Raw genomic sequence first — 11,883 nt, 5'->3', positions numbered from 1 at the left:
TGATCACCGAATGTGCATATCACAGTAACTGCATCCTATTTATATGAAGTTAATTCGTTCACCATGCTAAGTTACTCAAAATTGTGCTCACGGAGCTAACCTTTGACAGTACTAATAGTGAAGATTCCACGATGTTTGTATGTGTGTGTGGTTACTCAATAACTCGATCAATATTACTGATACTCTAATTACTGTGAGCGTGACGTGTGTGTGTGTGTGATCACCCATGTATGGTGGGATTTACTTTGTTTATTTTATTATCAGGGATCCGTGGAGATTTTTTTTAGCCTATGATACCTTTATAGACGGCCTATTATTAACTATTTTTTATTTCATTTATTCAATAAGTGATTTTGCGGAACATTTTATGAAGGGCTCCAATGTGTCTGGTAGCAAAAACAGTAGTATTTCGCTAGTATTTTAGTGGGAATTAAAAGCAATGCTAATGTAAGATTTACGTTTGTGAAGCACCTGATTTAAGTACTTTAAAATAATAAGATAATGAAATCTAAATTTAATTTGCTTTCATTTGAGAATTAATTATTTCCCATAAATGTCTGGTTAAGAGGTTATTGTTAATTAAGATTACTATGACATACGGCATTAGCATTAGTATCAGTAGTAAATTAATTACTTTTCAGTTTCAGTAAAAACTTGATTATTATAACTTAATAGGACCTTTTTTATTCACAACTAAAATATGTAAAGACTTATTTACAAGATTAATAAATAATAATATACTTAAACTGAAATAATGTTTTTGAAGTACATTGAGCTTCACAATTTTATACAGTTAACTTCTGCAGGGTTATAATACTTTAACCATAATGATGTCATATCTAACTCCATTATATTTTACCTAGAGGTTTTGTTTTCACGGACAAATCGTAACTTTAATATAATCATTACGCATCAACCTACAGGCATATACAAATTATATACAACATGTATATATTAAGTATAATTGCAAACAATAAAAAACAATTTAACAACATTTAACATGCATGCATATAAAATGATTTTTATAATTGCTGTGCACACTCTATGTGTGTTTGCTTGTCGGTACTTGTTGAGTTCCTTTATTTTTTAATTATTGTTTTTAATTGCGAGATTATTATTAATATAGAACTGTCCGCATCCGGGTTTAATAGTTTAATGTACTGAGAACCACGATTCCCATTTGAATTCTTTCTTGATACATAACTAGACTTGTAATGACATATTTTTAGTTTTAAAATGTGATCTTTATTTATTTGCTAACAACTAAAAAATCTTGATTAGACTGAAATTGGAAAAAAGTGCGTGAATGAAACTTTTTAAAAACTATGCTAATTATTATTGTGTTATAAATATTTACTTTTTGTGTCTTTAAGAAGTGATTATTTTGGATCTTCTTTTAATTGAAGACTATTTAGTCCCTACATATGTATAGGTCTGGAAAAAAATCTACAGTACACAGTTATATTTAAGCTCATTAGCAACAATAACAGGATTGAAATTGACATCCGTCTAATAAAGTAATCCAAAACCAACTACAGATTATCACATGAAATTACAGCCGTTACCTACAAGATACTTACGAAGCACATGTGCCTATCGAAAGGCAAATTATGGTACCTATATCTTATTATAGTTAGTTGAAATTGTAGACAATTTGCCGTATTGAGACATTTCCGCTATTTATCTGGGGCCCGATTCTCCTAATTTTACTTCAGCTACATACGATTCACGTTCGACTGAGATCCAATCCCGACTCATCGATTGAAGCGTATGTGGCATTCCGCAATTTTTTCTTTGAAATAAACGTTTTTATCCTTTTCTGTCATTCAATAATGAATCATTTTGTCTGCAAATGATTTACGATTGCAATATGATAGTTGCTCTACAACTAAACTACCGCATAGACCAAAATCACCAAAATAGCAGACTAATAGCAAACCAATCGAATGTCGTTGGAATACGATTGGTCTTATATTAGTAGCAGAATGCCCGATATGGTTAAAACTGCTATTGCGATTCAATTTCTATTCAATTTTGACATTATTAACTTAGGAGAATCAGGACCCTGGTTTTTGTAACCGATGAGTCCATGAGAAATTTGTACTTGTATACCATGAGTCAGCTGAACTTATGTGGATATTAAATGTATTATTTGTAAATGAGAATAGTACTAGAGCCTTAATAAAAGCCTAGCTGTAGGCATTATGTGTTTTGAATGTTCAGATGTTGGACTATAAATCAGACGGTAAGTACATAGTAAAATCTAATGTTTGATCAGAAAATTCGTCTTAAAAATACTTTGCTATCGTAAAAATATTTTTTTTTGTTGGGAAATTTTGGGTATTTTTTTACACCATTTTATTTTTGTATAGCGTACGTAGTTTGTTATTTAACCATTTTTTCTTAAATATGACTAAATAATTTTAGCGAACAACCTAAATTATATGTAGATTGATACATCACAATTTATCATTCATAACATTACAAAGTGTGATAGGAACCACCCATGTATTGACCGTGGTAAGCACTATTGAGCATAAGAGCATAATTACATTGAACGGCTAGTGGTCACGAAAATTATTCGTGCATTTTGAGTGTCAGCCGATTTCTTAACACTGCATCAACTGCACCAATGCACTAATAAGCAGTTTTATTAAAAGCTTTTTTTTACTTACTTAGGAATCATATTGGTAAAACCGAAATCAATTAAATTTGAAACTAGACACTGTTGAAAATAAGTTATTAATAAGTTATATTGTTCCATAAATAACTTGTAAAAATTATAGGTAAAGCTATGAAATAAAATAGATAAAAATATACGGAACACAAGACATCTACAAAAATATAACTTGCTAGTAATCTACTCATTAGATAATTACGGTTACCAAATAATTACTACAAAACTAATGCCTATAAAACTACACATTTATTAATCTGTATCTTAAAAAAAGCTTTTAAAAACGAGTTAATACGAGACGAGACGTTTTACGTGAGAAAACCTTTTACCATATGTAGATAGGTGAAAAATAACGCGTATCGTTAAAGTAAATTAGGCTATTAAGAGTACATCACTTCGAAATCAGAATAAATGACTTTCTATTAAGGAATTAGGTAATATCATGTGTGACTAGATGTTTCCCGCGGTTCCGCTCGCATCTCAAAGGAACTACTTCTCGCGTCTGGATAAAAAGTAGCCTATGTTCTTTATCAAGCTTTGTGTTGAAATATTCGGTCCAGCAATCTTTTAAAAATGCCTGATATCGGCTTAGAAAGCCATATCAATTGACAATTCTAGATTTGTTTGAGTAGTTAGCGATAACATAACATTATTTTCGTGAAATGATATATCATTGGGTAGGTAGATAAATAAATCCGAGAGCGATGAAGATTTGATATGCCTAATTGTCTATAAAATAATTATAACTTCTACTTTCAGTTAATACTTTAAATTTTCTCATGAAACACTTTATCTGTTAGTGAAACCAAATGAAAAACTGAGCACAGTTTTTACGGCAAACTCGGTGGAGGATTTTACATATATGTTATTATAGTTGGCAAAAAATATAACGTACAGAACCACGAACTCCTCAGTTCAATCAACCATCGTATTATCAAAACCAATACATTGAACTGAACAGTCCAGGTCATTTGTACCACGACCACGCATCTTCGTGACGGTAGATAAGTACCTATTCTTTTTATTATATTTTGATTATCAAAACCGTGATTTTGTGCCGTCCTGTCGCGTGATAATGATCGAGTTTAATTATTGTTAAGGTTACTATGTGTATTGTTTATTGTGGTTTGTAGATCAGCTTTTGTTTTTGCTAAAGAGTGTGATTGGCATTGGTTTGTAAGCCCTAAGATTTGCAATGTAGACTTTGAAAACATACGGTCAAATAAAACGTTCTACGGGTTGGATAATTCTTGTAAAAAAAAAACTAAAAAAAAAAATAGTAAGTACCCCGGAGGACAAAATCACTAGGTAACTTTAATGACTTAATAAAATCATATTTAGCACTAAATAATATCTTACTTCTCTAAACAGGTTCGGGTTCCATTCTTAAATGATGATCTACAAATCACGTCATACCATTTCTTTATCTCCATAACTTTCAAGTCTTTGTATCCGTAAAAGCCGCTATGCGTCGCATTAAACCGGACACGCATACGCTTTAACAATTATCTCACAAACCAGTCCTCATGACGTCATCAGGTTGTCAAAAGGTAGCTCAAAGTCCATTAGTCAGTCATCAAAAGACGTGGACAAATTGAATGCGAGCCATCAGTCAAATCTGACTGACTCGCCATTATAAAGTACTGATTGTTTAGTCCAGAGGATTCAATACGTGTGGCAACACTGATCGGAACAATGTTACCATTTAATTGTACTTATTGTCTTTTAGCTGCATTAGAGTTTGATATTGATGAAGTTGCATCAGCCTTTGATCTAATTTTTCTTTTGAAGAAAGTGTAAATAAAACCTTGAAATTGTTCGGACTGTTTTATGATAAAAGATTTTAATTAACGCGTCCATTGTCTCAAAAAATTGCATAACTTTGGCCAACCACAATTTATACCTAGATTAGAGGTAGTTTTAAATGAAGCCAGAGACAGAAGAGTTAAGAAATGATTAAGTACATGCCACTAAGTGGAAGCAGAGAGAGTGAGAAAAAGGCCAAAGAAAGCATGGATAGATTAGCTGAAAGATGACATGAATAGGGAGAAGATCAGGGTAAATGTTAGTTTTACAAATAGCAATGGGAGCGGAAAACATATATTGTTTCAACCTCAAATAAAATTGGAGACAGATTGGATAGATTTTGACGGTCGATCCCTGTCAATCAAAGAAAATAAAAATTCTATAACAGCTGATATAACCAACCTTGATGTTCGTTCTAAAATGAGCTATCAGTCAAAAGTATCTATTTCCAACATTTGGTCTGATGGCAATCAAAAGAAAGATGATCACGTTTCTAACTATTCAGGCATTCAAAGAAAGGTTATTGTGATTAATGATGGTGCAACCGTTTGAACGAACAAATGCTTAAATGATCACAAAAAGATAAAATTACAATACCGAAAGATTATTGACAAAGACACCGTCACTGTATTTGATAGGCCTATGACCTTTCTCATAATATAGAGATTTTTCAAGATATTGCAGGCCCAGATTTTGCTGTTAATGTAATGTTGGTAATGTCAATTTACCTGTTTAGCAGAATCTTTTGAAGACACTGAGGAAGGAAATATAGCGAAGATACCATAAGGAAGGTAGGTCAAACGCATTCTTGTAGGACAAGGCGTGATCAGTTACTAGATCTAACGAAGCGTTCGGGATCCTTGTCAAATCAAAACCAATCTGTCAAAGATTCGTGATTTTATTTTGAAAATAGTATCCCAGACAGCTGCACTATACTTCGGCCGTTCAGAGAATGCGTTCCTGACACCTATCAGTTAGTCACGACTAGTGATGGGCACAACATAACACTGAGTTCGTTACCGTTCCTTCAAAATGAACCGCCGCATTATTTTAAGATTATTTTCGTTTTAAATTGGCGGAATCATTTGTTTTATATTTTAGTTATTTAAGTGGAAACCAAAAAAAGGTAATATTCATATAATAAAATTGTTTTATTTATTCTTTGTTACAAGTACATTGAATTGAATGTGCGAACAGAATATTAATCAGACTCCGATTTGCTTGAGGAGGTGGTGTCTTCATCATCATCTTCGCCTACATGTATAATTATATTATTATCAATAACAGAATCAATCCTGATATCTCGGTCTAACAAAAGCCGGGTAATCAAATAAAAACAGATCGAAAACACTTGAAAAACGTGGTCTATGCGCACGAAACGACAACGGACGACTGTTTTAGCGTCACAAAATGGCGGCCCATAACGCCATTTGGGGTTACCATTTTTAATCTAAGTATAAAAATGCGGTTTGGTCATAGTTTTATTTTTATATTTCATAAAAGTTATAATTAAGTCTTATAGTCCATTATTTTCCAATTCTTAAAAAGAAAATCAAAACGTATTATTTTATATTATAACTGTATAAGAACAGATTACGATACTTGCCTGTTATTTTTAGCACAGCACTACAAAATATAAACCGCTGACATAACCTTGTAATAGCGCAGTATAGATTTAGAAAAATTTATTTACCAAGTTATTTGACACTCAGTTTGGCACAAAATTATAACATTCATTGATTATTGATATAATAATGTTGTTTTAATGCTCCTCAATTGTTAAAACGGTAAACAACCAGCAAAAATATTTTTATCGTAACTGCAACGCCATTGCAAAGTTACGTCGTCAGTTCAATCGCGACGTGTCAGGAACGCATTCTCTAAATGGCCGAACTATACCAGACCAGACTATTTGCTGCACTACTCTCTTAGGAGATTTTGCGTTATGACATATTCCATAATCATTTTGCTCTCCGTATTTAGGATGCAATCTTATGAATGTACCAGCCTTTCAAATACAGAAATATAGTGAAGAGTCTTTAATTAATTTATATTATTTGTAGGAAATATTACTAAAACATAAAATAAGATTTATTCTTCGTAATTGGCTTTACCAATAAAAAGAAAGGCTTCTTTCTTGTCTAAATATTTCAAATGTCAGACTGAAATAATAAACTTATTTTTAGATGATAATAAAATTAAATCGATTTACATTTTTCGATTAAATGTTTCATAATTGATGTTTTTCTATGAATCGATTCTTGTTTATGATCGTTATGCGTAGTCAGGAAATTGTATGTGTCTGAAGTTTTTATGTAACAATAAAATGTCCTGCCTTAGAGACGATAGAATCGTGATCACTTAGGTATTATTAAATTCGTGTCCAATAAATAGAAGAACATTGGATATTTTAATAACTATCGTAAATTGCAAAACAATTAGCTTTAGTTTTTTGCTAAAAGTTTAGTTTAAATTAGAGGCTGATTGATACCATCATCTGCCGAGCCTTCTCCCAATTATGTTGGGGTCGGCTTCCAGTCTAACCGGATGAGCTGAGTACCAGAGCTTTACAAGGAGCGACTGCTACTATAGAATAAGTTTATGATGATCAAAAACAAATTAAAAGATTAGAACGTTATGCTGTATTTTAACTTAATTGTTGTTGGTATAGTTAACTTATGTTATAATTACTTGCTATTGTTACGACAGTTAAGTTTTCACAGAAACTAAACATTTAATGTTTATAACTTTATTGTTTATGATGATGTAATCTAATTTATTTGCATATAAAAGAAGTATACTTTATACAACATCTACCATTTACATATACAATCGTTGACACATTATAGGTACAAGGCAGTGGTTCTTAACCTTTTAGTCATGAGGGACCATTTTAACTAAAGTTTGTCTTGCCAGGGACCACCCCATCGGTTTACCTAAATTGAGAGTTCTATGATAAAGAATACAAGGATACTTTTTAATTAACACTCATTTCTTCTTTGATTTTAATTTTGATTTTAATTTAATGAGATTTTTGTGACTGCATTCTCTTTACTAATTTCTGAATTTTTGGTTCAGTACTACTCAAACGCATGTCGGCAGTTGTAGGTAAGCAGATGCAAAGAAAGATAAACATATGGTCATGTAGTCCAAATGCGCGAGCGAAGCGAGCTCAAAATGTTTATCAGTCTTAAACCTAATATTACGTAAATTTAGCCCCAACGTACTTAACTTTTTGTTTGTTGACAAATGCAAAAACAAGGGCATATAGTTTCTGAATACGCGAGCGAAGCGAGCGCAAAATTTATATATTTTTTTAAGACTCAAAACCAAAATTACGTAAAATGTAGCGAAAACATACATTTTCATGAATGGGTAGGTACGACACACCCGATATACGTCCATGCGAAAACCCCCGCTCGCATAGATAAGTCGATAAAAATAAAGTTAGATAACGTATAGCAACGTCGCGAAGCGAAGCTTCGCGGACCACTTGGAATGCTTCCAGGGACCACCAGTGGTCCGCGGACCACCGGTTTTAACCACTGGTATAAGGGAAAGACTCCTGTTATTTCTAATACGGAAGTATTTCCTCAAAACGTGAACAAAATCGTGTTACAAGACAGATTTCTTAAAACTTAACTTTCGCAACAGTATTCAAACACATCAATCAAAAATATTTAAAAAAAAACCGGCCAAGTGCGAGTAAGACTCGCGCACGAAGGGTTCCGTAACATTATTTATAAAACGGACAAAAAACACACGTTTGTTGCATGCCCCAAAATATTTATTTTATTCTCTCACTATCACGGTTCATGAGATACAGACGAACGGACAGAGGAGCGAAATCAATAGGGTCCCGTTTTACCCTTTGGGTACGGAACCCTAAAAAACAACATCTGACCTCGTAGTAAAAGCTACGCAAACTTAATTACTTTAAAGCTTAGTTAATATTTAACGTTAATATTAACTCCAGCCTTCAATCACACGTCAATTGCAATACACTACAAGTCGTGTCATCCTTGAAACTATGTGTGAAATATAATGAGCTCATTTTTGTAGTGCAAAAATATATGATTATAAAGCCATCTATCATCATTACAGCTGTTTTCTATACTAATGTAATAAAAAGGAAACATTTTTTTTGTTTGTTTGGTGGTACCCTAACCTTAAGCCTGTACGTACACTGGACATTAAACAGTCGGCCAACTGTTGGCCCGGTGGTTGCAAAAAAATTTTTTTTTTTAGAAAATCGTGGAGTTTTTAGCCGATCTGATATCGGACAAATACCTGATCGTTGTCACGTGTGTACTTCCATCCATCTTCATACTGATTTAAGCCATGTATTCACTGAGAAACAATTGTTTATAAACACTGTTTCAGAAACAATATCTACGTGTTTCTGAAACAAAATTATTTGTTTCAGAAACATATAATTTTGTTTCTGTGGACGATGTGGACGGCAGAGTTTCCGAAACATTGTTGCTATAAACATCTACGTGATGTTTCAGAAACTGTGTATCTGAAACATTGTTTCCCAGTGAATACATGGCTTTATAAGCCTAAGCCAACTATCGGCCGACTAAAAGTTTGTAGTACGCCTACTCCGAAACTACAGAACCCATTTCAAAGCTTCTTTCACTGTTGGAAAGCTACATCCTTCCCGAGTAACATAGGCTATATTTTATCCCGGTACGGTCAGTAGTTGCCACGGGACACGAGCGAAACCGCGGGAAAACCGCTTGTGGTTTATATGAGTAAGTAATATATCATAGGTTTAAATGGTAGTGTAGTGTAACCGTGGTATATGGGTCTACCTACACGCGTGTTTGCCCTCAGGTTATGTTTAAGTTTACGCGTAAATTAATTTGTAAAAAAAGATTAAAATTGTTTGCATCCCGCGGCGATTTGCGTCATAAAGTAGGTAAATTGAATTTTATTATTTATTTCTTATAAACCCACTTTGATTAAATCAGGCCATTAATATTTTATCTGCAATCTGTGCTTTTCTCTCATGAAAAATTTACCGTATGTTTCTTGCTATTATGTATATAAACTAAGCAACTCACTATAATGACAATGCTTGATTCTACTTTTCAGTCGGGTGTATAATTTATTTCACAATAAACAAATAATTGCAAAGAAAAATAATTTAATTTAAACAAGATTGAGCATAACAAATTACATGACAATGATCATTAGTCTAATCATCTATTTCACACTAATGTTACCAAAAAAGCACTATGAAAAATTACTAGCTAGGTATGTAAACGAATTTCGAAACAGAACGTAGTGATTGGCTAGGTTTCTTACTTACTATATCTATTGTAGTATGGATACAGTTCTTTTTCCATATAAAATAGTGGCATAGGGGCAAGGCATTCCTATTGTATAGGCGTTTTATATGGGTATCGGACTATTATTACACTAGTTAAAGACACGGCTCCATAACCTAGGTCGGGCCTAGGTAAGACTTAACGCTGTGGGCGGTGAGTTCGGGTGGCTCATCGTCCGTCTGTCTCCTTAGACGACAGACCCGTGTCGACGGCGCGCGTTGTTCCACGCGCTCCTCAAAGAGATGTCAGTAACCCCAGCGGAGCGCAGTAGGGCCAGGGCCTGCCGGGGCTGCGGGTTGTTCGAAAGAGATACCGCGGCCCTGGTACATAAAAGGCCCACGACGGAACACGACGATTTTTAGTCAGTAAAAGTCTGACACTCCCTCACCGCTGCTAACCCACAGTGGGAGGGGTTATTTGATGATTTTTAACATCGCTAAAAAAAAAGGTAAGACTTAACGCAACAAAAATATTTTCCAAGATTCTTCTTTTCAATTGAGACAGTTTTCTAGGTCGATTAATACTAACAGTAAGTAGGTAATTTTTAAATATAGTATGGTAAAGATAGAACAATATGGGTCCATCAACCTGCTCGGGTTTAATCAAACACACAGAGCACCAACCACTCCCAAAATCACTATTGGTCCTGTCATTGACACAGAATATTCAATAATCCTTAACTCATCATTACTTAAAAAGGTATTAATGCTAATTTACCCTAGAACCATTCAATCATTAAGCTGACATTTAAAAAATTCTCAGATTCCTCCGACCAAATCTGTATGGACCACGTATGGACCCAAGTTTAAATCGAATGACACGAAATAGCGAGCTAGCAAGTTGGGTTTATTTCCAAAAAGAATATGATGCATGTCAAATGCTAATTACCTTTAGATTTTTGTATCTATCTAGGCAGATGACTAGTTCAGTTGTCAAGCCGTCAGCGTCATACTGATTTATATGCGTACGTTCATGAATGGATCTATCTTTATTATCTGTCTAGCCTTTATTTGGCTATATTGGGTAAGACAATCAGTCTACCCAGATGCAATTTTATGGATGAGAAATCATCAAATGACCGCTCCCGCTGTTAGTTAGCAGCGTGAGGGAGTGTCAGGCTCCTACTGACTAAACCCCATCATGTTCCTTCTCAAGCCTTTTATGTACCAGGGCCGCGGTAACTCTTTCGAACAATCCCGCAGCAAATATAAACCGCAATCCAGCATGGATAAAATCGTATAATATGACCCTTAATTGCATTGACCTTGACTTTAGTCTAAAATCTAGGAATTGTAGCTCAGTCAATTTTAGTCTGGTCTGTATAGAAAATAGCTTTTAATAATGCTTGCGAAATATTTTGAAACAAAAATATCAACAATATTGTAAAGTTCAACCAAGTTCAGGGTCGTTGTAGAGGCGCACTCAGATGTCGACTTTTATTTATTATTTTAATTTTGTTTAATATTTTTATTTTATTTTCGTTTTAAAGGTATTTTTTTTTTCTTACATCATAAAACTTTTTTTAATGGGCTTTTTCATCGCCTACCTTAATATAAATTACAAAATTAAGAAATAAAATTGTTCTTTATTAAGGCATTACTTTACTATTCAACATATTTTCGACTTAACTATTTAAGGACGACGTCTTATCTAGCTTTAATCGCTCTACAAGTTAATTATCTATCTTAGGTTTATGGACGGCATCGCGACAAGCGTAATTATTTGACTCACCCTTTATAGACTCAGACCTCACAGACATAATGAGTTAATAATGTAAGTCATGAATATTTCATGCTTGAGTTAATAAATAAATATTGATATTTTTGAAATTATACATACCAAAGATTGTCTATAAAAACGGCTGTAAGAAAAAATATACAATCCGTATATTCATTTTGTATATTTTTTACATTTTGTATAAAACCGAATCCTCAAACCATACAGACAGACATGTGTTGCTGCAGAGTTGGTTCCACCATTTCTTCTTCCCAACAAAAACACATATGTGAAGTGGTGTAGGGCGGACATTTTTGGGGATGTTTTTTTTTTAAACTTGACCTTCAG

The sequence above is a fragment of the Helicoverpa zea genome, chromosome 17, assembly GCF_022581195.2.
Source record: "Helicoverpa zea isolate HzStark_Cry1AcR chromosome 17, ilHelZeax1.1, whole genome shotgun sequence".
NCBI classification, from domain to species: domain Eukaryota; kingdom Metazoa; phylum Arthropoda; class Insecta; order Lepidoptera; family Noctuidae; genus Helicoverpa; species Helicoverpa zea.
This window is presented reverse-complemented; position numbering follows the sequence as displayed.